Raw genomic sequence first — 26407 nt, forward strand, 5'->3', positions numbered from 1 at the left:
ATCCATTTTGGCTGTCTCACGAATGAAGGATGAGTTGCCTTTAGTGGTTGCAAAGAAAATTTGTGGAGACCAGGCAAAATGGGGAAATATGTCAGATATGACCCTAGGACAGGACGGTGATTCATCAATTAACATGAGGTACAAACCAGAGGTGACGGTCAATGGATGGACCTGTCCTGACATCATTGGGGAAAGGGCTTATGCAAGGGGTCATCCAAAAAAAAAAAAAAGATTAATTTGATTTATTGATGAATATTGATGAATTAATTGAAATTGAATAATTGATTGAATTGTTAATTGATTGAATCTAATTGATTGAATTTAATTGAAAAAATTTAACTGAATAAATTGAATTGAATATATTGATTGTTTGATTGATGAAAATGCGGTCTCAAGAAAGAAGCTTTGATATCTTTGCGAGATATTATCAATGTGGAGACAACCTGGGAAAATTGAGCAAGGTGGTGAGTTTATATACAGATATATATGTGCGGTTACCATTGTGTGATTTCCCCGTCAACAGAGCGGACACCTGAGGATTCACCCATTTCATACTGACCCTCCGGCTCATCTGCAAATACTGATCTGTGAGATTGGATTGTGCAAAGCCACAGCTGAGGGAGATTTTCTGGAAATCACCGTGTGAACAGGTGGAGAGATCCTTCCTGGAGGTACGAGTGAAGCTTTAGAGGAACCTGGAACAAGCTACAACGCATCCAACGTTACTTTGATAAAAGGTGGAACAAACTCCAGTAGATTTTATTTATAGGACATATAGTACAGGTGTGTACAGGTGCATTCCAAAGCGCAGATCCTAGTAATCTACCTGGTACATTGAGGGAATATTGAGTGTTATTCACATACAGGCAAAATGGGAAATGGAGTCTGCAAGGGTAAACAAGGTCAGCTAGACTTGTCCCAAAGAGGCGCTTGCGTCAACCACATGTATCAGCAATATGGTCCACATTCACTTAAAGATTTGGAATCTTGGCATGAATGGACAAAAGGGAGAAAGAAGGAATTCCCCAAGGATGGCACGTTTGACAGGAACACATTGGAAACACTCAGAGAAGAATTAGAAGCAAGAGACAGACAGAAGTTGAAGGTGGATTGGAAACCATTTTATTACTGGGACATCGAGTCTAGAGACAGGGAGACCAAAACGAAAATGGGGGGTGTGAAGAAAGAAATGAAGCAGATACAACATAGGTTGGAAAAGGTATCCACCCAAATGCCTCTTGAAGTTAGCAATGGAAAGCGATCCCAGTTCAGATTGTACCCAGACGCAAGGTCATATGAGATAAATGAACTAGAAGAGGAAACTCCTCCACCCTATCGGCGAAATAGTGTATATCAGCCACAGGAAGTACAGGTACCTGTACCTCTACCTGCCGAAGGGCCAGTACAGAGTGAAACGATTGGCTCTAGCCGACAGAAGACAGGTGAAAGCAGTGCCCCAGTTGAGGTGACTACCCCAGAGGGTGCAACTGGAGGACAGGAACCGACTCAAAGTGGGCAAGCAATACAACCAGCTGCAACAACTTCAACATACGTCCCATACCACCATACAAGGAGTAAGGGTTCTGTGATGAATGCCAATCTATCCAACGATCAATATGATCTGCCAATGAACATTCAAAACTTGACTCTCCCACAGGGAGGTTTTGAACAATGTGGCGTTATGAATTTCCCGCAACGGCAATTTCCAGGGGCAAATGAGGAACGCCCAGATTTGATGTATAGACCTTGGCAAATACACCAATTGAAGGCATTACAGAGCGATATGCCATCAATCAAAACAGATCCACTTCAATTCGCAGAAGAGCTACGATTGATTGTGGAAACGCAATTGCCGACTATAAGAGACATAGAAATACTCTTAAAGTGGGTAATTCCTAATACCACCACTTTGAAGACATTAATGAGTGAGGCAAACTGGGTACATGCAGTAAATGGAGAATTAGACATACCCACGGAGGCTAAAATGACACAGATAAATAAATTAATAGAGGCCATACAAAAATTGCCGCCCGTGACTGATTGGAATAAAGTGGTTACGTGCAAACAGAAAACAGGAGAGGATGCTAGTGATTATTTAGACAGATTGCGAGATGTTTTTCGACTATATTCGGGAATAGACCGGGCACAAATCGACAATGCCCTAAAACCCCTTTTTATTAATGGTCTGTTGCCGAAATTGAAGAGTGAAGTGGAAAGACAGTGTATTGCTTGGGAAGGCAAGCCGATGCAAGAAATATTGAATTATGCTTTGCATCATCAGCGAATTCAGGCCAGGAACAGTGCTATAAATGCCGAAAAATTGATGCAACTACAGACACAAGCCCTGATGACTACGAACCAACGCAATAGGTTTTCTATGCAACAACGTAACAATGCAACAGACAACAACTATGAATCAGGAGATAACCAGAGGTCAGAATGGCAACCCAAAGACCCAGACATGCAGCCCAGAAAGACAAGTCAACAAGTGGACAGAGCAGGTAACGACAGAAGCTGGTGCTTCAACTGTGGAGAGATGGGACACTGGATAAGGAGATGCCCATATCTGAGCAGAAGACAATTTCGACAGGGAAACCAAGGACAAAGAAACCAAGGACAAAGAAACCAAGATCAAGGGTACCAGTGCTGACCGATACCTCAGACAATGATTAGGCCTTCATTGCGACAAATCCCAAATGACGATTGGCCTCAACAAATTAGATTACTGGACAAACATGAATAACTGTCGATGATTCTTGGGTCTGAAAAGTTTTCGGAGCAAGAATTATTCATTTTTTCTTTTGCTTGTAAGCAAATTAGTAATTAATTGATCACATGCCGAAATTGGATCTTTTATGTTGGGCACACAATTTTAAATTTACAAAGTTGGAACAATTGCTTTGCAAATTTTAAACCAAGGGACAAGGGTCACATGATGATCAGGTGGGAATTTCGGACTATTGTTCCACACGATTGATAAGTCAGTGGTCGACTGACATGTAAATGGGTGTGTAGTCAAATTTGGATAAATTATTGTGGGAACTGAAAGGGTAATTTCAATGTGACATCATAGGGGTTTTCTAAGAATAAACTTTTTGGTCCATTTGTGTATTAGCATTTCTAAAATTGAAGGACAAATTTTATGAAATTGAAATAAAATTGACACCCATCTTGATCTGTAAATAATAGTTCCAACGCAAACAAATACGCATAATGCATGTGTGTGTGTATTTTTTTGTGTGTCAATGTTAGTGTTTTTTATTGTTTTGTGTATCAATCTTACAAGATTGTTGACACCGACAGTGTGCCTGTCTGGAAATGGATAGTTTTATGTGGATGGGATTGAATATGCAGAGAATCCGTAAAATAAAATAGAAATATAATTTGATTATGAACATTATCTCTTTTGTCAAGGGAGATGGAATATAAAGATTTGATGTGCTGGGTTATGAGCAGCCATTAATTAATAGTAAAATTGTGAGTAATTTGGGGATTCCATTTTTGATAGAATTTATATGAGAATAACAGCTATTTATGGATATGAGCTTCATAAAAAGAAATGAGGGAGTACAAAATTATCCAAATTTGGGAGAGGTCTTACACTGACTTCCCAGAATACTCTGCTCATGGATTTATATATATATATATAAACTTGAATTTTATCAGCATATAAATTGTGCTGCATGTATGGATGTGTATTAGGCATAGATGATATGGGAAAATAGTAAAGAAAATCTTGCTGATTTGAACTATTGTGAGTTTTAAAACGGAATGCATTGTGCATCTTAAACCAAGGGGCAGACATGAATGCGCTGTTACGTTATTTATACTCAGAACGCGCTGTTACGTGTACCTGCAACATATTTGTTAATCTCGCACACCTATATTGGCATACTGGTGTCAGTAGTACTCACTGGGTGCATAGAAATGGATGAGCAACAGTTAAGGGGGTGTAAAAAAAACACTTACTTGGATATTTTCTACAAAAGTAGGGGTTTCAATAAGTGGTACCATACACATGGGATTCATCAAATTAAGTTTTGGAGTTCAAACAAAGTCACTGGTTAACAGATGGGAATGGATAGTAAATAAATTCTTCGATGCTGGGTAAATGAAGTGAGATATTACAAAGACTTATTAGAGCTATTGTTCTTCCTTGCAGCAGTGGGAGAAAATTTAGATCCAACATAATGAATCTATAAATGAATGTGATAGGGATAATATCCTCAATTTGTACTAATTATTTGATTGTGGGTAAAGGAATTAATTTATCGTAGTGGATTGTTAACAAGCAGCCTGAAATGTCCTGAGAGTGTGCATCCATGTAATCAGAAATCCCAGATTTGTTTTTTACAAACAACATTTTGGTAGAGATCTTATGTGGACGAATACTTGCTTGGTAGATAAAAACGGTACTGCATGTTGGCAGCCACTTCAGTGGCCATTTAGGCCGAACAAATAGGGAAAAACTGTAATTGAATATGTAATTTACAGATGAGTATTTGGGAAGTAAAAAGGGAATTTATTGATTTGGGAGACATTTTTCGAAGGTTTATTAAAGTGTTGCAATATGACATTTGGCAAGGAAAATTATTGGATGGGAAAATTAGATCTGTTTATAAAATGAGTTTGTTGACCCATTGAAGTTAATTCTTTGAATTGTTGTTTAATTAGCATTTTGAGTTCAAATTGGAAATAGTTTGGTAGAGCTTTGGTTAAAACATTTGGTTGCAGTGTTTTGGAACAAATTGATAAACCGTAGGAGGTTGATAAGAATAGAAACAAATATGGACCTAAAATAGAAAGATTGTTATGATGATATGAATAAATACTGAGATTACAAGATTAAATCAAGTGATGTTGCAAATGAAACAGTAGAATTAAGATAATGGCATAACGACAATGTTATGAGTTGTGTCAATTACAATATCAGTGAACTCATATCACCACGAGTGACACACTGTTAGGAAAAAGAGGGAAAATAAAAAGTGGAGAGGAATTATGGTAATAATACATTATGTTTAATTTGTTGGTTTGAAAAAATTGTTGTTGGGAATTAGGTATTCCCGTTTGTGATTGTAATCATATACAATGCTATTCTTAGTTTAGTAATAAAATACATACCTGATTGAATATTATTTGTGTGACGCATATAAATGAATATAACTTTTGTGTTAAGGAAAAACAACAAATTGTTGAATGTGAAACTGTCGGAAGATATACATGATTATGCTGATTTCATGGTAAGATGTACCCTATCTGATTCAGTGTGTGCGGAAAGCAGATTCAGATGTGACTGAGCATAAGGATAAGACGAGATCACATTTTGGAGGGATTGCTAACGGAATTGGGAAGAAGTTCGAGAAAGAAAATTTGTGGCTAAAAAAAAAATGAAGTTAATCATGGCATACACCCTCTTTCTCAAAGAATGATGAAGACATTCTCCCGTGTAACTTGGAGATGAATGCTTACCTTCACCAAGGAAATTAATGTGACCATTTGCCTGGATCACACTGCAACATATGAAAGAAAGGCGATCACTTACTCTTGTTCGAAGGCTTCGAACATTCACCACATCAGAAGTTGCAGGACAACGACATTTTACCTGCAACCTCTGTGAAATGCGGGGACATATGTTATTACTTCACCAACGTCCGGGGAACCAGCATGGAGCTGCAAAAAACGGCTGTGCCCTTGTCACAACAGCTGTGCACGATTCTGCTGGTTGCTCCTGGTAAGGACCATGAATGACCTGAACACCATGGTCCCAACATCATTGTGGATGCATCCGGCATCCCTGTTCCACATCTTGCTGGCCAATCAACGTCACACCAATACTTGCTGCCCACTCACAATGAGGGAGGAGGCAAGTCGACTACAACTGGGTGAAGGCCTTGTTCAGGAATTACAGCAAAAAAAGTGGCAAGAATGCTACAAGGAGAGCAGGGTCAGACTATGACTCCGCAATGTTATCACAACAGCGAAATCCTACACGAAGTAGTGCAGGAGCTATGAAGACATTAGGAGAAAATGTTTCATACCAGGATTCAAACACAAGTGATCAGCCCTTCCTTTCAAACAAAGTCAACATTTGTGTGGAGGCAAACGTTTTTGCCAGATGGTGCAGATGCTTTACAAAACTTGAAAATGAAGTGAAATTGTTGTATCTTGGTGATGGTGAAGTGTTGTTTTGAAAATATATTTGTGATGCAAATGCAATAGATTGAACGATATGGAAGGAGTCAATGACCAATGAAATGTTTTGTGATTCTTGCAGGATGACGGTGTATGCCCAAGGGAATTTGATTACCAAAGTGATTGATTATTTACTTATACTTGTAATGATGTTTACTTGTAGTGATTGATTGTTTACTTATATTGATGTTTAGATTAATGGTTAATATAAACAAAAACAAAAAGATGAGGGAATTGTGGAAGTGTAACTCAGTGTAACTTATTAATTGGCACTGGTAACTTATTAATTAACACTGGTAACGAAGCAGATACATTTTACCTGCAAACTCTGTGAAAGTCGAGTTCGTAAATGAGGTCAGGAATGTGCCCGAACATGATAATCTCTTGTCCACCTGGTCACAGCCCCTGGCTGGAACACCCCCCTATCGTTTGGTAAACGGAACTCACAGCAGGAGGGGAGCGAGCTGATGCCAGGACTTGGTACATGCATGACCTCGGGGCATTAGCGGAGAAAGGATTAACGGTCAGCGGACAGGGGATTAAGTCCAGTTTGTCCATATAAACGAGAGCAAACGTGGAGTCGACAGGACTTGTCACCAGGACCTCTGCCGGACGGGAGTGGCGGAGGAACATCGGCCGAACGAGAAGGACCATGCGAAAAGAGTTAACCTGGTCCATTGAATTATGCGGTATTATTTGGTAAATGGAATAAAGTGAATAACCAGTTAATAAAGTTGAGACCTTTTATGAAACCTGTGTCCGGTCATTGGAGTCTTGAGTCCCCCGCTACAAATTCCCCTACACTGGCCAAGGCGCTCAAAATGCGTGCGCAGGTGGATGAGGTGCTCCGCCCGGGAAGTGCTGGCAACGAGAATGTCGTCCAAGTAGACGAAAAGGAAGGTGAGGTTGCGCAGCACGCTGTGCATCAGCCGCTGGAAGGCCTGGGCCACGTTCTTAAGGCCGAACGGCATGTGAAGGAACTCGAAGAGGCCAAAAGGTGTAATTACCGCCGTCTTCGGCACGTCGCCGGCTGGACGGGTACCTGGTGGTAGCCCCGAATGAGGTCGACCTTGGAAAAGATCACCGCCCCGCCAAACGGGTGGAAAAGTCCTGTATGTGCGGTATCGGGTACCGATCGGGGGTGGTGGCGTCGTTGAGGCGGCGGTAATCGCCGCATGGTCGCCATCAGCCACCTGGTTTGGGCACGATGTGCAGAGGTGAGGCTCACACGCTATTCGAGCGCCGCACAATGCCCAATCGCTCCAGCACGTCGAATTCCGCCTTCGCCACGGCGAGTTTGGCCGGGTCGATGTGGCGAGCCCTGGCGTAGACCGGTGGACCTGTGGTCGGGATGTGGTGTTCGATGCCGTGCTTGACGGCGACGGCCGAAAACGTCGGCTGCGTGAGGGCGGGAAACTCGGCGAGTAGGTGGGTGAAATCGTCCACGGCCGGGAGCGCGCAGGCTAGCTTGGTCGGAGCGGAGCAGCTCAATGAGCAAGCGAGTGAGCTGAAGGTCTCCGCATTGATGAGCCGACGCCATTTGACGTCGACCAAAAGCCCATGCGCGCAAAGAAAATCTGCACCCAGCAAGGCCATGGGCACGTTCGCCGTGATGAGGTCCGACCTGAAGCGCTGGCCCCCGAAGCAGAATGCGATGCTGCGCAAACCGAAGGTGCGGATGGAGGAGCCGTTTGCGGCGAACAAGGCGGGGCCGCAAAGCGCGGCCTGTTTGTCCTGCACCGAGGCAGGTATCATGCTCAGCTGAGCACCGGTGTTGCACAAAAAACGCTGCCCGGATGCCGTATCCGTGATAAACAGAAGGCTGCCTGAATGGCCGACGCTCATGGCAGGCAGCGAGCGCCGGCCTGGTCGTTTCCCAACCTGCCGAAAGTGCACGGTGGGCGGCACGTTCTGGCCTTCTGCCCGAACCCGGCGTGGTAATAGCACATGGTCCGCTCTGGTGGAGGCTCCGGCGGTCGCGTCGGGTTCGGTCGAAGGGGCGTCGCGGTGGCCGCTGCCGCCAGTGGCGCTGACTCGGCCGGTGGTGGCGCCGGGCGTGGCGCGGGCGTTGCCTCGGTTGGCCCAGGGTTCCAGGTGGCCGCTCCGACGTGTCGCCTGCCCGAGAAAAATTTATCGGCCTCTTGGCCAGGGCGCGAGGGTCCATGATGGGCGAGTTAGCCAAAGCTAACCGTACCTGCCCGGGTAGCTGCCGGAGGAACAGTTCGCGGAAGAGGAAATCCGGGCTGTGGTCGCCGAGTAGAGCCAGCATGTGGTCCATGTGCTCGGATGGACGGGCCTCACCCAGCTCCGGGAGGTCGAGTAGTTGTCACGCGCGTTCGGTCTACATGAGTCCAAACGCACCAAGGAGTAGGCCTTTGAACGCGCCGTATTTGTCGGCGTTCGGCGGGTTATGTAGGAAGCTCAGGACCCGGGCTGCGGTGGAGGCGTTGAGCATGGAGACCACATGGTGGTAGCGCGTTGTGTCCTCCGTAATGTTCCGCAGGGCGAATTGAGAAGCCGCTTGGGCGAACCAGACAGCCGCATGCGATTCCCAAAAGCCCGGGAGCTTCAAAGCTACAGATGACTCCATCGCCTTGTTCTTGAAAAGGGGTCACCAATTGTGGGAGCTATGCTCGCACGATAAAAACCGGACAAAATGAACGACGCCAGGAATGAAGTTTCACTGAGCTATTTATTTCCAGCTCACTCCAAAGACCTCAAAAGCACTGAATCAGCCCATCGAACGGGCAGCAATTTATAAGTAAAGCTCAACACACAAAAGCCACGCCTCTCAGGCGGGGCGTGGTATGCAAATAGGTAAGCCAAGTGTTCGCCTGGGAAAGGCAAGTCTGGACACGCCCGGGCGAGTCCGGACAAGTGACCGCTCACCGGTTGCGTCATCGGCCGGTGCAAGGTAATTGTGTAATGCTTCCGGTAACCGCTACAATACAATGCAATGTGCAATATACAGCAAATGATGTCACGCAAAACAAAACATGCCAAAGCCAATCATGTAATACGCATTGCGTAGAGTGAGAGCTTCGTCGACAATGGTCAGTCGATCGAGTATGCAACAACAACAACAACAACATGCATTTTACGGCCATTTTCCCTGCTAGAGCGGGGGTTAGCCTTGCGGTCCCCATGACAATCTTCTCCATTTTGCCCTATTTTCTGCATCTCTCCTTGTTAACCCCCTTGCCCACATTTCTTCTTCCACCATCTTTAGCCAAGTCTTTCTCGGTCTTCCCCGTCCTCTACTTCCTTGTACATTCATTTTCATCACTCTTCTCAACCAGTCACTTTCATCCTTCCTCAACACATGACCAAACCATCTCAACCTGTTCCTCTTCACAGCATCAATCACAGGCTCTATTCCCATCATCTTTCGCAATTCATCATTTGTCTTCCTCTCTCTCAACGATACTCCGCACATCCACCGAACCATTCGCATTTCCACCCTTTCCAGCCTTCGTTGCTGCTCTACATTCATGACCCATGTCTCGCTCCCATAAATCATAACACTTCTCACACATGCAGCATACACCTTTCCCTTCAGCTTCAACGACACTCCCCTCCTCATCAGCATGCCACTCAGTTCCTGAAACTTCTTCCATGCACATCTCACTCTAGCAACCGTTGCCGTGTCTGATCCACCTTCTCCATTCAGCATGTCTCCGAGGTAGCAAAATCTTTTCACACCTTCCAGCTTCACGCCGTCTCCAAGATCCAACTCAACATTTCCTCCATCTGCAGCTCCCTCTGTGCACACCTTACATTTGAATGTAGCTGCCACACTGGTTAATGACCCTCTCAGACCACTACATTTTTGATGAACCCACTCAGCGCAGCATTGTACATTGAATGGAGTTCACTCCGACACCCTTCCTGCACACAGCACATGGCAACTTCCCAGTTCTTTCCACCTCACCACATGCTTTACCACTTGCCATCACCTTCATCTTTCCTATATTCACATTCAGACCTTTTGTCTCCATACATTCCTTCCACTTGTTCATCTTTTCCTTCAGTCCATCCATACTTTCCGCCATCAACACCAGATCATCTGCATACAACAACTCCCACGGTAAACCCTCCTTTACGTTCTGAGCCAGCACCTCCAACACAGCTACAAATAGTAGTGGACTTAGTACCGACCCCTGATGCACTCCCACCTTCACCTCAAACTCACCACTGTTCCCGTCCTTAGTCCTTACAGCTGTGTACGCTCTTTTGTACATTGCCATCACTACTCTGATCAACCATTCCTCCACTTCTAACTTCCTCAATGCCCATGTCAATACTTCGCGTGGAACCCGATCGAATACTTTCTCCAGATCAGCAAACCCAAGAAACAACTTCTTCCTCTTCTCCACATACTTCTCCTGCAACTGCTTCACAATAAAAAGTGCATCTGTCGTACCTCTTCCTGGCATAAATCCAAACTGCATTTCGTCGATGTTCACCTTCTTCCTTTTCCTCCTCTCTAACACCCTTTCCAATACCTTCATTCCATCCTCCAATAACTTTATCGCTCGGTACGAGCCACACTCCAGAGGGTCACCTTTCCCCTTGTATAGAGGGACGAGGGTACTCAGTTCCCAATCCACCGGAATGCAGCCTTCTTTCACCACCAGATTACAGATCTCTGTCATTCTCTTCACACCCCAACTTCCTGCTGCCTTCAATATACAGACTTGGCATTTAATATGGAATTTTTTTTTGTGCGGGTGAACTTACTTTTCAAGATGACTTAGAACCAAAAGTTCATTGGAATTATGTTGAAATTATTCTAGATTTGGTTAATGTGACCTTTAGAAGAAACAAAAACCACATTTGACATTTCAAAACAAATAAATTGATCCTTGAAAGTGATGTAAACTGATATCGAACTCAATTCATGGACAGTACTGTGTTAAACTTCTGTATGTTTTCCAGAAGTATCTCTTTATTTTGCATATTAGCCAAAAAATTTTTAACAAAAACAAAAGTTAAATTACGACTGGGATTACGGACAGTAAAATTTCAGTTCAGTACTTCGTGTAACCCCCACGAGCATTCAGGAGAGCATGTACACGTTGAGGCATGCTGTTCACGAGATTTGCCAAGGTATGGACAGGAATCGCTTGCCATGCAGTGACAATAGCCTGCTGCAATTCACTCACAGAGGTCGGCTGCTGGTCCAAGTGGTCGATTTGACGCGTTAATTCTGCCCACAAGTTCTCTATCGGATTCATATCCGGGGACATGGCAGGCCACTCCATATGCTCTACACCACGGTCAGCAAGAAAGTGTTGGATCATGCAAGCACGATGAGGCCGTGCATTGTCATCTTGGAAGACAAAGTTTCCTCGAAAGGCTGCACGAGAAAATGGAAGCAATGTTTCTTCCAGAATGGCCCTGTACTTGAACTGGTTCAGGTTTCCATTCAGAACAACCAGGTCAGTTTTGCCCCCTGCATGAAAAGCAGCCCAAACGGTCACCCCACCACCTCCAGCCTGGACTCTTGGCACTATACAATCTTTGTTGTCAGCTTCATGCACTTGTCTGCGCACTCGGACGCAGCCATCTTGACGATAGACCAGAAATCTAGACTCGTCACTGAAGATCACGTGATTCCAGTGTCCTGGCTGCCACTGACGGTGCTCTCTGGCCCACTGCAATCGGCGCTGGCGCTGTTGTCTGGACAGGCGTGGCTTTCTCAGGGGACGCCTGGCACGATAGCTTGCTTGAACCAGTCGTTGGTTGACTAGCCTTCTGGATACAGGCACATTTGTCAGTTGCTGCCATTCAGCCCTAAGCCGATTAGCTGACTTGGTATGGCCATTGCGGACTAACCGGTGCAGCTGGCGATCATCCCTCCTTATGGTTCTGCGGGGACGTCCTGGCCTCGGTATTGGAGTATGGACACCCCTCTGAGCATTTCGTTTCAGGATCTTTGACACCTGACCTTGAGTGATGCCATACTGCCGAGCAATAGCACGCTGTTTCATGCCATAATTTCGTAAAGCCACCACTCCATGACAAACAGCATTGTCGGGTTGACAGACCATCTCCAGAGGAAGCGGCAATAACTTTTGGAGACGTGCAGCAGTTGTTTTCCACTAATAGTAAGGGAAACATATGAAAATCTGTTAACTAAATTGTTACCAAAAAATTTCTTCACCAATATGTTTGTAAAGGTGTGTAATAACATGTGTTAAAATGTTGAAGGTCAACTCCCGTGGGAAACCCAGAAAAAAAGCTGTTGAATTCGGGTACCGAAAAATTATTTTCGAGAATTTTTATTTTTTTTAATCGGCCCTTAAATAACTTATGAGGGGTCAAATAAGGGTTTTTCATGATTCTGAGTTGATTGTTAACATTTATATTTCACCACAGACACTCCTTTGTGGAAAAATAATTTCTAAATATATCTCATTTTCTACTTTGCAGGACATGGAGTCTAGCAATATGGATGAAGACGTTACTCCACCTGTGCTCAATTGCTTCATCTGTGCACGCTCGGATACACCAGCTGAAAGGCTCATACAGGCAACTCCAAAGGGATACTCAACTTTATTGAAACAAGCAGAAACTGTCGAAAATGTTACTGTTGTGGAACGTATGAAGGAGGCTCAAAAGGAAGGAAAACTGAGGTACCACCAGAAGTGTAAAAATGATCTGTACAACAACTTTGTTGCAACCACCAAGAAGTCAGCTCAAGCATCAAAGGCAGAGAAAGAGTCATCAAAGTTGAAGAGAAGACGCACTACTTGTGAGTTCAGTTCATCAACTGGCTGCAGTTCTAGAAGATCACAGTCAGTTGACCTCCTGTATAAGGATGTATGCATTCTTTGCAACCAACCAGCCCAGCTCTACAAAAATAATCCAGCACAAGCTAGAAAGAAATACAGAGGGCCAGATAATTTGACTGCAGATACACTGAAGGCAAGCTTGCTGAAGACAGCACGGAGTCGCGGGGATGACTGGGGCACTGAAGTCACTGGACGCCTGGAAGGGATCAACGACTTGGTAGCAGAAGAAACACTGTACCATTTGCGATGCAAACTTATGTTTGCGATAGGTGACAGTTTGTCCAAGACTGATGAGGAAGGAAAAAGGAAGAGAGGGCAGAGGAGTATTGATGAGGAGCGAGAGGCAGTTTTTATTGAATTCTGCGAATGGTTAGACTCAGAATTAGAGCATGGGGTAATGAACATGGACCAAGTCCATGAAAAGCTGCAGGAGTTTGATCAGTCACCAGAGAAGAGCCTTTCTTATTCAAAGCATTGGCTAAAGATAAAACTTCTAGAGAAATACGAAGACACCTTGTATTTCACAACACAGGAAAGAAGGGCAGATGTACTCTGTCTCAAAGATGGCACCGACAATATTCTGCGAGCGCATCATGCTAATCTTGACCATGGAGATGAGAAGACTCAGATCATAAAGACGGCACTCAAGTTCATATCCAATGATATTGCCTTGATTGATTTAGGTCCAAAGTCATACCCCACCACACACAGTATGACTGACATCGATAGTCAGCTGACACTTGTTCCTGCAAGCCTTCAGATGTTCTTGAGACCGATTGTCAAGACAGACGAAAGAGTTGCCGTTTGGGGGCAGAATTTTATTAAGGCCTGTCGACCTCGGTCTGGAGTATTGCCACACCAAATGGGGCTTGCCATACAACTTGATCATAGATTTGGGTCAAAATGGATGCTCAACAAGTTCCACCGGCTGGGATACACCGAGTCTTACACGGAGACACAAAACTACAAATACTGCTTCCTTAATAGTAGGAGTGGAGATGATGTTCCAGATACTTCTGGCACTCTTGACACCATTGTGGAGGAAACCGATGAACAGATCAATGATGAGGTTGCGGTTGTAAAGTATCTCGACAAACTGCGATCAATTGACGTACGCGTTTATTCACTCTCCCGATCAAGGCCCGATTCACAGCAGCGCCATCCGAGCTCTGGCGTAGGGATACAACCCGGTCCCGGTGTAGGGATACAACGGTGAACATTTGCACTGCATACATGACAGCGGTTGATGCTGCGCTTGAGGATCAATCAGTGATGACAGCCAAAGTGCCAGCCAGTGAAAGTGAATTGTCAAGTAATGATCAGGTGGTCTTTATGGAGGTTGGGGAAACAAACAATGCAGTCACTCAGTTTGTTGGAGACAATATAGATTTAAACATTGTCTCTATTCACGGAAACACTCCCTTTCACTCAATGGGTTGGATCGAAGTCACCTCTCCGGCACCACCTTTGCCAGATCCACAGACAACAGCAGCTTTCCCCCGGGTGATCAACAATCAACTCAGAATCATGAAAAACCCTTATTTGACCCCTCATAAGTTACTTAAGGGCCGATTAAAAAAAAAAATTCTCGAAAATAATTTTTCGGTACCCGAATTCAACAGCTTTTTTTCTGGGTTTCCCACAGGAGTTGAACTTCAACATTTTAACACATGTTATTACACACCTTTACAAACATATTGGTGAAGAAATTTTTTGGTAACAATTTAGTTAACAGATTTGTGAAATATCTCATAAAATGCCCTTACTATAATACAGAACGCAACAACCCTTGTATACCCGACTGTGAAGCCAATCATCAAATGCACCTGTCCGTACATTTTGCCACGCCACCTGTGATATAATCCTGTTGTTGACTTCTTGCTGCGACAGACAATCAGTGACATGGTTCTTTTAACAAATAAATCACCAAAGTGTAAAAGAAACTCACCAGATTGATATACTGAGTTAAGAAAGTAAACCCAAGGCAAGAAAAAAAATATATTCCATATTAAATGCCAAGTCTGTATCTCCCACAACTCCCGTCGGCCCTCCCGCTTTTCTACTCCTCATTGCTTTTATCGCTTCCTCAACTTCCTCCTCAGTTATCTTCTCTGGCGGTCCTAAAACTGGGTTACTCTCTATGTTGCCATCCTATTCATTCTCTGTATTCAACAGCATTTCCATATATCTTTTCCATCTTCCTTTAATTCCATCTGGGTCGACAACGATTTGTCCCACTTCATCCTTCAAGCAACTCACCCCCATCACATCACACCTCTCTTTCGCTATCTGCTTTGCAATCCTGAATACCGCTCTCTGACCCTCTTCCGAATCCAAGCGTTCTCCGAACATTTTCCTACATGCCTCCTGCGCCTTTGCTACCTCTTTCTTTGCAGCCTTCCTGGCTGCCTTATAACTTTCATGCTCTGCTGTTTCTGCTCCCGTACCCTTCACCTTCTGCCACTCCTTGAACTTCTTCCTCTTCTCGTCAATCCTCTTTCCAACTTCATCATCCTACCACCATGTTTCCGAGTGCCTCGGTGGTCCTTTTTTCCATCCACATACCTCACCAACGGCTCCAAACAGACTATCTTTCATTGACATCCAACCACGTTCAAGCTCAACCACATCATCCTCTGCCCTACTCAGCCTCTCTTTTAATGCCTCCCTTACTGTCACCTCTTTCAACCTCCACACCTTCATTCTCGGTTGGTACTTCACCCGCCGAGCTCTCCTCGCACCTTTCACCCTTATGGCGCAGACAACCAAGTGGTGCTGTGAAACAACCTCCTCCCCCGGGATCACCTTTGTGTCCCAGAGGTGCCCCCTATCTCGCCTACGCACCATCAGGTAGTCAACGGTTGTCGTCGACCCACCTGACGTGTATTTAACAAGCTTATTATCCCCTTTCTGGAACTGAGTGTTACAAATCAATGCAGCGAGTACGCAGCCCTCGCAAAATAAGGATCGCTTTTTTAATAGAGGGCTTCGTAAGCGAACCTCTATGACAATTGCATGTATATGTAAATCCATTCAAAATTTCACTGTCATTCCCCATTCCCTTGGGAACAAAATTTCATGTTGTCATTTCAAATGTCCCTTCCATGATCGGGCCCCATGACAATCTTCTCCATTTTGCCCTATTTTCTGCATCTCCCCTTGTTAACCCCCTTGCCCATATTTCTTCTTGCACCATCTTTAGCCAAGTCTTTCTCGGTCTTCCCCGTCATCCACTTCCTTCTACATTCATTTCCATCACTCTTCTCAACCAGTCACTTTCATCCTTCCTCAACACATGACCCAACCATCTCAACCTGTTTCTCTTCACAACATCCATCACAGGCTCTATTTTTATATTTTTTATTTTTTATTTTTGAATACAAGATCGAGGCTCGTGTAAGAGCTAACATCAACCACAAAAAACAACAACAAACGGACACACAAAACATACAAAAAAGGGAGCAGGAGACAAGATGGAGAGAGAGAGAAGCACCCAAGTACAACAGCAGAGAACAGGGACAACTGAAGATCTGTGGGACAGGGGGGCTTGGGGGGAGGGGGCAGGGGAAGGCCGGGGGGTTGGAAAGTATAAAACACATGGACACTGCTGGAACTTCCAGGAAAGAAAATCGTCGGTATTTCAAGGGAAAAAAAAGTGGATTTGTGGTGAATTAACGGGGGTTGAAGAGATCAAGGTTTTTGATGGGGGAAGATAAGAGATGGTGGTGAACAGCTGTTTTAAAGACCTGGAGGGAGGAGTGGGATTGAAGAGAGTGAGGGAGTTTGTTCCAGAGGTGGGAGTAAAGAGGAATGAAGGAGTGAAGGTGAGCAGAGAGTCTTGATTTTGGCAATTTCACCATAAGAGGGTTACTGGCAGATCTTGCGCGACCTGTAGGAATATTTGGGGAACAGAGCACAGACAGAGCTGGGGGAGCTAGGCCGGATAGGAGTCGGAAGAAGACAGAAAGACCACCTACCTGCTTGCGGTGAGTGAGTGAAAGGCCCTCGGAGTTAGCTTCTTTGCGGGAGATTCCAATGATTCTGAAAGCTTTGGTTTCAACAGTGTGAACCCGAGCTAGGTGTGAGGCAGGAGCACCAACCCAGAGGGGAGAACAGTATTCCTTTGAGCTGTGGATGAAAGCCTTGTATGTGGTGAGGAGCTCAGGTGTGCCAAGGAAGGACCTCGCACGACGGAGGATGCCCAGTCGGCAACTGGTTTTGGAGGCCAGCTTGGAAATGTGGTTTTCCCAGGAAAGATCATGGCAGATAGTGAGACCCAAAAGATTGAGTGACAGAACTTCTTGGAGAGGATTGTTCAGAAAGTAGATGGGAAGTTTGTCCAGTCGGTCTTTTCAGAGGGACATAGTAAGAGTGTGAGATTTGTCAGGATTGAAAGACATGTTCCACTTGTTTGACCAGTCTGTGATTTTGTCCAGGTTTGCAGAGAGTGAGGAGGCTGCAGACTGATGAGCTGAGATATGAGGAATGGAGCGGCAGAGAGTGGAGTCATCAGCAAAGAGATAGAGAGGTTTTTCAAGATAGTCAGAGAGATCATTGATGAAGACTAGAAAAAGCATAGGGCCCAGAACACTGTCTTGAGGAACTCCAGCCTGAACAAGAAGAGGACATGAGAGAAACCAATTCCGGGCTACACGTTGACTACGACCAGAGAGGAAGTCCGCAAGCCATGCGTGGAGATTTCCATGGATACCATAGGAGGAGAGTTTGGTGAGCAGAGCGGGGTGCCAGACCATATCGAAGGCACGTGATATGTCAAGGGAGACAGCTCTAAGTTTCTGTTTGGCATTGGGGACCTCCATCCATTGTTGAGACAGCAGAAGGAACATGTCAATTACAAGGATTTTGCGTAAAGGCCAATTTCAGACCTTGGCCTCTCACTAACTCTATCGGTGATTTACTGCAATAGCAATCAGTTGTATAAAATACCATTTCATACGCTTTCAAGAAATGTTTGGTTCACGTTCCTGAGGTTTCTGTTTCTTTGTAAATAAACGTTTAAAGTTGTATCACTCTTTTTGAAACACCCTGTAATTGAACACTGCAGAACACATATCACCTTGTTAGCACTTCAAAAATCCTCCAGTTTAGCAGTACTTGGATAAAATATCACAACATTTTATACCTTCTCGACCAATCAGCTTTTCCGCTCGCGCTCTCAGAGTTGTGGAATGTCGAGATTGGACAAAATCGCAGCTCGTAAGATAATATCGATCGTGCTCGGAAATGCAAAGCAAGAGTTTAAAAGACCCTTCCCATGTCCTTTTTCTCTCAAGGTTGCGTGGGGGAAGGTGTTCTATGAACTCTCTAGTTTTTACCGATTTTATCAGTCACCTGGCAGGTTTTCCCTCAAAATAAATTGATTGATAGAATTATTATTTAACAAGACAGAGGGAGAAAAGTTTCGCAAAAAGCTAATGACTGTCGTCGAGTTTTCTTTATCCAGTGGAGTGGTAGGTGAGACATAGTTTTTTATTCGGTCGGGGTTAAGTTTAGGTTTAAGTTTTTGTTAAGTTTAGGTTTAGAGGTTTAGGTTTTGTTTAGGATTAGGTTTTTTATTAGTTTGCCTGTTAAGGAGCAGAAATCCCCATAAATTAAAATGTTTATCAAACAGAATGTCTATTCAAGACAAGACACTCCACTACAATCAGGTGGGGATAGGGGGCGGGGTCTCTTTGGTGACGCCCATTGACTCATTAAAAGATCATTCGGTTTTTTTTATCTGTCGCGTTTGACCTTTGCACGTTGAAAGTCCATTCGCATTAATACTGTGGCAACCGTAAAGGGTGAGCTCGCTGTGTTTACGATCGCTGATGGTTTGATTGCTGTAGTGTACCTGCTCGCGTGCAACGGACGTGTTTCTAAAGTCCTGTGACAGGTGTATCGCGTGCACGCAGGTGTTGAACCTGAACGAGAGGATCTCGCGCGCTCATCCTGGGCAGGTAAGTCGATCTCGGCGAATTCAATGTGCCGTACAATCATTGGATCCCGCTATATAAAGCACCTTCAATCATCTGAGGTTATCACAAATTGTCACCTCGTGTATAAGTGGTTATTTGTTTGTTTTGTTACTTGGTGGAATTAAAATCTCATTAAGGAATTTCTTTCCGAATTTCTTTGTGGGTTTATGGCCCAACTTGTTTCGAATACTGAATAGGTCATTGATCATGTTCCAATAACCAGACCCAGATTTGCCACTTCCAGTGAGTAGTTCGACACAACCTGCAGTATTGGTGAGCGTCCTGGGTGTGGATACCTGTAATGGGCCAAATGGCCTCCTCATTGTGCTTACCTTTCCTTGCACATGTTTTGTTGCAAGCTTTTGCGACTTTTTAACCTTATGTGATGTAATCTTGTTTTTAATAATATTCATTTCACACCATGAGTTATGTTGAAGATATATTTTTTAATCTTTGGATATTCCTTGACACCTGGTAACACTGCTTCGTATCTCAGAGTATATAATAATGGTGTTGGCCTAACAGTTAAGGTGGCAGGCTTGAGATGTTAGGGTCCTAAGTTTGAGCCCCTCACATGACGTTGAATTAACACCAGGTCGGTTGACTCAGCCTGTCATCTTTCCGAGGTTTTCAAAATGAGTACCAGATGACTGGCGATGGGGGGCACTGCATCAGCGGCACAGCCCTGCCCCCAGAAAATGACTCAACCAGCAGCGATATCCCAGGATATAGTTTCTGTGCAAATTCATATCTCCCAGGTATTCATAGGATGACCTAGAGGTACGCACACACTCCTCAAAGCTGTGTATGCTCTTTGAATCCCGACCAAGCAGTAAACTGCCAACCTGGCGATTCATCAATGTGTGTTCCGTCCCTCGGTTGGTCGTTAAATGGCGTCCGGTCTGCCAGCATTACTTATTGAACGAAAACCAAAGACAGCATTTGACCACAAGAACCTGATACCAACTGTAAAGCATGTTGGTGGAAATATTACGGTTTGGGGCAGCTTTGCTGCATCAGGGCCTGGGCAGCTCATCATCATAGAATCCACTATGAATTCTTCATTGTACCAGAGGGTGCTTGAGGATAATGTGAGGCCATCTGTCGGAAAGTTGAAGCTCAACCGAAGGTGGACCTTGCAACATGACAATGACCCTAAACATACCAGTAAATCCACCGAGGAATGGCTGAAAAGAAAGAAATGGAGGGTTCTGGAATGGCCAAGTCAAAGCCCGGATCTAAATCCCATCGAGATGTTGTGGGGGGATTTGAAACGAGCTGTGCATGCAAGAAACCCCTCAAACATCGCTCAGCTGAAAGAATTCTGCATGGAGGAGTCGTCAAAAATTTCTCCCAGTCAATGTCAGAGACTGGTAGACAGTTACAAGAAACGCCTACTTGAGGTTTTTTCTGCCAAAGGGGGCAATACCACCTATTAGAGCCAAGGGTGTACTTACTTTTTGCACATGCGAAATTTGCATTTATGTTTACTTAAATTATACAATGGACTACAAAATGTAAATGTTTCATGATATTTGTTGTTTTATATCACCTTTATCTATCAATATTGTTGAAATGAAGATCAAATAGCTGTATGTTGAAATATGTTGAAAAAGTCAAAACCTTACATGGGGTGAAGTTACTTTTTCACGTGACTGTATACATGTATATATCTTACTATAATTCCCCAAATGCCCGTTTGAAGGTACCCCAAAAACGGGTCAACTGATTGCAACGATATTTTGGGTGGGTATTCCTGGGACCCCTGGTAGTAAAATAGGCTAAATTGTTTTTCCAATTTCCCAGTTTTTCCAAACACGATGGAATAATATTTACCGATATGAACAGTGATGTGGCTTTGTTGAAATTCTACAAATACTGTTAAATCTACGTACCAGGAGAGAGTAGATCGACTCTTGACGAACTCTTTCGATATAAACTTGCGGCTCCGAAGTAACATGGCAACATGTGCAAAGCGACTGAGTAACAGGTGTAGCGGCCGTTTCCGTTTTGCAGATTCGGCACGCACTCTTCACACACAAATGTGCGACTGAGGAAGACATGTAGCGGCCGCTTCCGTTTTGCAGAATTCAATCTTTTTTCAAAATGGGCGCCATGTACTGTTTAGATTTTGATGATTTGCGTGTGATATGATTCAACAGATGTTTGTATGAATCGTTTAAAATAAAAAAAAGCCTTCAATTTCTGATATTTTGCCTTTTTATTTGGGCTTCCCAATTGAAGCCCCGCCCACAGGGCGGTTACCGATGCTAGTATATATAATATAATATGTCGATATATTGCATGCTTCTTGGAAGTATTATGCATGATACATGTTTTACACTGTCTTCAAACATTTAATTCAATTTAAATAAAGGTATAAAAGATGTATAAATAAATTGATTCTGGGTTTTACAGCCATTTTACGCAGCATCTATTACACCACCCTATCTATCCCATTGCATGAGTTATTTGTGCCTGTCATATGTGTGCTTTATGGCGTCCTTAAAACAGCAAGTTTCCTGTTCAGAAAGATTTTCATTTTTGTTTGACTGCTAGGCAGGCAGACAGAGTAAAATTATTATCTCACTCCTCTCTGCGCATTTGGTTTGGGTGAAATTCAGAGCGAAAGTATGGTAAAACGAAAGACTTGTCTTTCTATTCATGTTCTAATTCGTGTTCAAACAAGACCAAAAGTCTAACAGCGGCGTAGCCGGGCTTGTCAAAAATTATAAACCACAAACGTGCATGATTAGCTTTTTAAACAGTCGCGAATGGTATTTATAACATTAAACAAAGAAATTTGGAGGAATCCCGACATCCAAGTTTTACTTACAGAACTGAGCGAAGATCTACTGTAATCTATGTACCACACAAAGGTTGGAGATGTGCTCATTTACCAAGCAGCTAGCTAGCGCTTGCCAAGCCAGCCGTTCCTTAAGGGTTTTGAATGGAGCGCTTGCTCGAATGTTTAAACCACTTGGCGATCTCTCCACAAGAACCTTGGTAAATGAACACACACCCAATGTTCTTGAGACCCGACCATAGATCGACTGTAATCTATATACCCCAAAGAAGAATGACCCTTCCCGAACTCGGAGTGAGCGGGTGTTTACGCCGTAATGACACGGCCGGACACAAAACTTCCGCTACTTTAATATATGTAAGATATATATATTTAACCTCCAGTAACGTTGTAGTCACTACAAAGGGATTAATGTTATGATTAGATTTACTATAATAATAACGTTATGTTATTATTACTAAAATTATATGTATATATTTTTTAAACCGAGGTGAATTCCTTACTTCCGCGGTTACACCGCTTCAATCCATCAACTTTCCATTCACGACATTGGGATTAAAGTGTTATGGTTATATTTGCTGTAATATTATTATTACTACGAAAACGATAATCCTGAAACGATACTGTTGCAAGAGACGTGACGCCGATGCTTTCGATATTTCATGGTCATTTTAACAATCGGTTTGTTTGTATTTCACACTGAATGAAAAACATAAAGGTAGAACATGGCGATTGTGATGTCTGACAGATTTTACAATACTAGGGCATGCCCGTACTATATATATGCCCGTACTATATATCTATCTAAAATTATATCCCCCCCCTCTATTTACATGAAATGGTTTGGTCCATTCGCAACGCCAAAGCGAACGGCGAACGGCTTGCGAGTACAGTGACAATCCCCCCCCCCCTCTATTTACATGAAATGGTTTCGTCCATTCGCAACGACCACAGAACCCCCCCCCCCCTCTATTTACATGGAATGGTTTGGTCCATTCGCAACGGCGGCACACGCGATCGTTCGCTGCTCTCTGATTGGTTGAATCGTTTTTTGGACATAGCTCGGTAAGTAATTGTCCGATTAATATGAAACCTTGAAAAGGCACATCCTCGGGTCCCCAGCAATATACCTGGCAAGTTAAAAGTATATCGGACCCGTGGTTGTCGAGAAACAGCGGTCACAGACAAACAAACAAACGTACAGACGTACAGACAGACAGACAGAGATTACTGGAATTATAGATAGATGTTTGGCATGAACGGCATATAAATCAAAATGGCGTTGCGTAAAGAGTCAGCCGCAGCACCGCCGTAATGACATCAGACGTAATCACATCACCCTGTCATGTGACCAGATTCTCAGCTGTGATTGGTATATGTTTGAGGGAACATACATACATACATACATACATACATACATACATACATACATACATACAGATGGACAAACACTGTTCTAGATGGCTCTGCCCGATTGGCTACGCCGTAAAAATGCCATTCAATGTAAATAAGCTGTTAACATAAACTGTTAAGATGGACAGACGGATGGACAGACGTACATGACCCAATTGCTTATCCATGCTTTTTGCTTCGGTGTGCAGGGTAACTAGAACGGCACTCTGTAGAGAGCATACCTCAGCCACGTTGAATAGTTTACATTTTGTATCCCACTGATGGGCCGGATCTGGATTCGGACCTGAACCAAAATCTAATCGGCCTGTCCTTGTCACCTACCGATGTCAGTCATCCTCCAAGTTTCTTCTAAATTTGCCCATAGCATTTTGAGACATCGTGCTATGTATAGTTTTTGGCCCGACCTCTAAATTGTGAGGAATGACTTTTAAAAAATTATAGTCTCCTGATCCAGATCTGAATGTAATCAATTTAATCAATCAATCAAAATGTAATCAGTTCAACCTTGTCACACACCTGAAGTGTGTGTATGTGTGTGTGTGTGTGTGTGTGTGTGTGTGTGTGTGTGTGTGTGTGTGTGTGTGTGTGTGTGTCGTTTATTGCTATCTCGATAATTCAGATTTTAGAAGACATTCCACCTTCCTTTCAGTGAAGGTTTGCGAATCATGGGCTAAGTTGTGTTGTTCACTATTTGAATGGACACAGTCACTATTTGAACCTTTTTTGACTATATATATTGTTACGGACACGACTTAGATGTTGTTACGGACACGACTTAGATCCAACACCAATTGTTACCCTAGTGGTACAATTGGTGTTCCAAAATTTGGGCCTAATAAATTTAGTCCCGGGTCCGAATTCCACTCCTCGACACCAATTGTTACAGACGCGGTGGTGGATGTTGGTTCACCGAGCGGTTTGGTATGACCACGTCTGCACAGTTTACCCGATTATGCTCGAACGTTGACTAGTCGCGCTACGCTAGATCAATGAAGGAAAAGGACACAACGGCTGGATTAAAATGACACGACACCAAGGGTTCAGTTCTCAAGACCTCCGGAGGAGGTTATATTAGGGCGGAAGGTCAGATTACAGGAATGAGAGGGACAGCATAGGAAGATAGGCACTTAGACATACTCTTATATTAACCCCAACAGACGACAGATAAACGGGACAAAAACTGACTCACACGGGGATTGATGGCAAGGAAAGGCAGAATCGATGGCTCCAGGTGCACCTGGGCTCAGGGCCGGATCGACCCGGTCCGGTCTAGAGATGCGGGGAGGTCGCAGCGCTCGGATGTGGTGATTCTCTTCTCAAGCTGGGGGCGCATCTCACGTCACATCCGGTACGTGGCCGCGTATATCCGGCGGGGAGTGACACGCCCTCGGCTCGTTAGCTCCGCCCCAGATGGAATCGGCCCGTTGCTTCTCATTGGGTGCGTGCGGGGGGGTTACCGGCTCCGCCCTTGACGAGGGGCCGACAGGCAGCCCCTTCTTGGTAACCCCGTCGGCGCACATGGGTAATGGCGGCTAACCGAGCCGGAGTGAGGACGCACACTCCCCGCACGCCGCGCCGCACCCCTCTGTTGTTGTAGTTGTTGTTGTAGTTGTTGTTGTTGTTGTTGTTTGGGGAAGAAGATGGGAGGAGGTATGGGAAGGTCCTAAACTCACTACTGGTGCCATATAATCACATTCTGGTGCAACGAAGAGTCAGAATTAATGGAAACGAGTCCTTAACTGACATAGACTAAGAATAACTAGCAAGATGTCCGAAAGTTGTCTACGTGAGATGCGGTGGACCTGGGCACGACATTTAATGGGGGAAAAAGGGGAAGGTCGGTTCTACAGAGTGTTATTTACAGGCAATGGGACTAGGGAATGGGGGATTGGGGATAGTTGGGGAGTATTGGGGAAATAGGGGAATATTTACAAGCGGATATGGAGGCCAAATGCCATATTCGCAACAGTATGAAGGAGGCTCAAAAGGAAGGAAAACTGAGGTACCACCAGAAGTGTAAAAATGATCTGTACAACAACTTTGTTGCAACCACCAAGAAGTCAGCTCAAGCATCAAAGGCAGAGAAAGAGTCATCAAAGTTGAAGAGAAGACGCACTACTTGTGAGTTCAGTTCATCAACTGGCTGCAGTTCTAGAAGATCACAGTCAGTTGACCTCCTGTATAAGGACGTATGCATTCTTTGCAAACAACCAGCCCAGCTCTACAAAAATAATCCAGCACAAGCTAGAAAGAAATACAGAGTGCCAGATAATTTGACTGCAGATACACTGAAGGCAAGCTTGCTGAAGACAGCACGGAGTCGCGGGGATGACTGGGGCACTGAAGTCACTGGACGCCTGGAAGGGATCAACGACTTGGTAGCAGAAGAAACACTGTACCATTTGCGATGCAAACTTATGTTTGCGATAGGTGACAGTTTGTCCAAGACTGATGAGGAAGGAAAAAGGAAGAGAGGACAGAGGAGTATTGATGAGGAGCGAGAGGCAGTTTTTATTGAATTCTGCGAATGGTTAGACTCAGAATTAGAGCATGGGGTAATGAACATGGACCAAGTCCATGAAAAGCTGCAGGAGTTTGATCAGTCACCAGAGAAGAGCCTTTCTTATACAAAGCATTGGCTAAAGATAAAACTTCTAGAGAAATACGAAGACACCTTGTATTTCACAACACAGGAAAGAAGGGCAGATGTACTCTGTCTCAAAGATGGCACCGACAATATTCTGCGAGGGCATCATGCTAATCTTGACCATGGAGATGAGAAGACTCAGATCATAAAGACGGCACTCAAGTTCATATCCAATGATATTGCCTTGATTGATTTAGGTCCAAAGTCATACCCCACCACACACAGTATGATTGACATCGATAGTCAGCTGACACTTGTTCCTGCAAGCCTTCAGATGTTCTTGAGACCGATTGTCAAGACAGACGAAAGAGTTGCCGTTTGGGGGCAGAATTTTATTAAGGCCTGTCGACCTCGGTCTGGAGTATTGCCACACCAAATGGGGCTTGCCATACAACTTGATCATAGATTTGGGTCAAAATGGATGCTCAACAAGTTCCACCGGCTGGGATACACTGAGTCTTACACGGAGACACAAAACTACAAATACTGCTTCCTTAATAGTAGGAGTGGAGATGATGTTCCAGATACTTCTGGCACTCTTGACACCATTGTGGAGGAAACCGATGAACAG

The 26407-nt window shown here is 44.2% G+C and overlaps 1 protein-coding gene across 1 annotated transcript in view; it reads left to right on the plus strand.

Moving 5' to 3' along the window:
* Positions 1-18816: 18816 nt before the first annotated feature.
* The window catches only part of LOC137434463 (ATP-dependent translocase ABCB1), a 202411-nt gene continuing 194820 nt past the window's right edge, over positions 18817-26407 (plus strand). Inside the window, exon 1 of the mRNA XM_078785560.1 lies at positions 18817-18952. The gene's annotated coding sequence lies outside the window, so the exon portion shown is untranslated. The remainder of the gene's footprint in view (positions 18953-26407) is intronic.

This window comes from Myxine glutinosa, chromosome 10 (genome assembly GCF_964187855.1).
Source record: "Myxine glutinosa chromosome 10, kmMyxGlut1.1, whole genome shotgun sequence".
Taxonomy (NCBI): Eukaryota; Metazoa; Chordata; class Myxini; order Myxiniformes; family Myxinidae; genus Myxine; species Myxine glutinosa.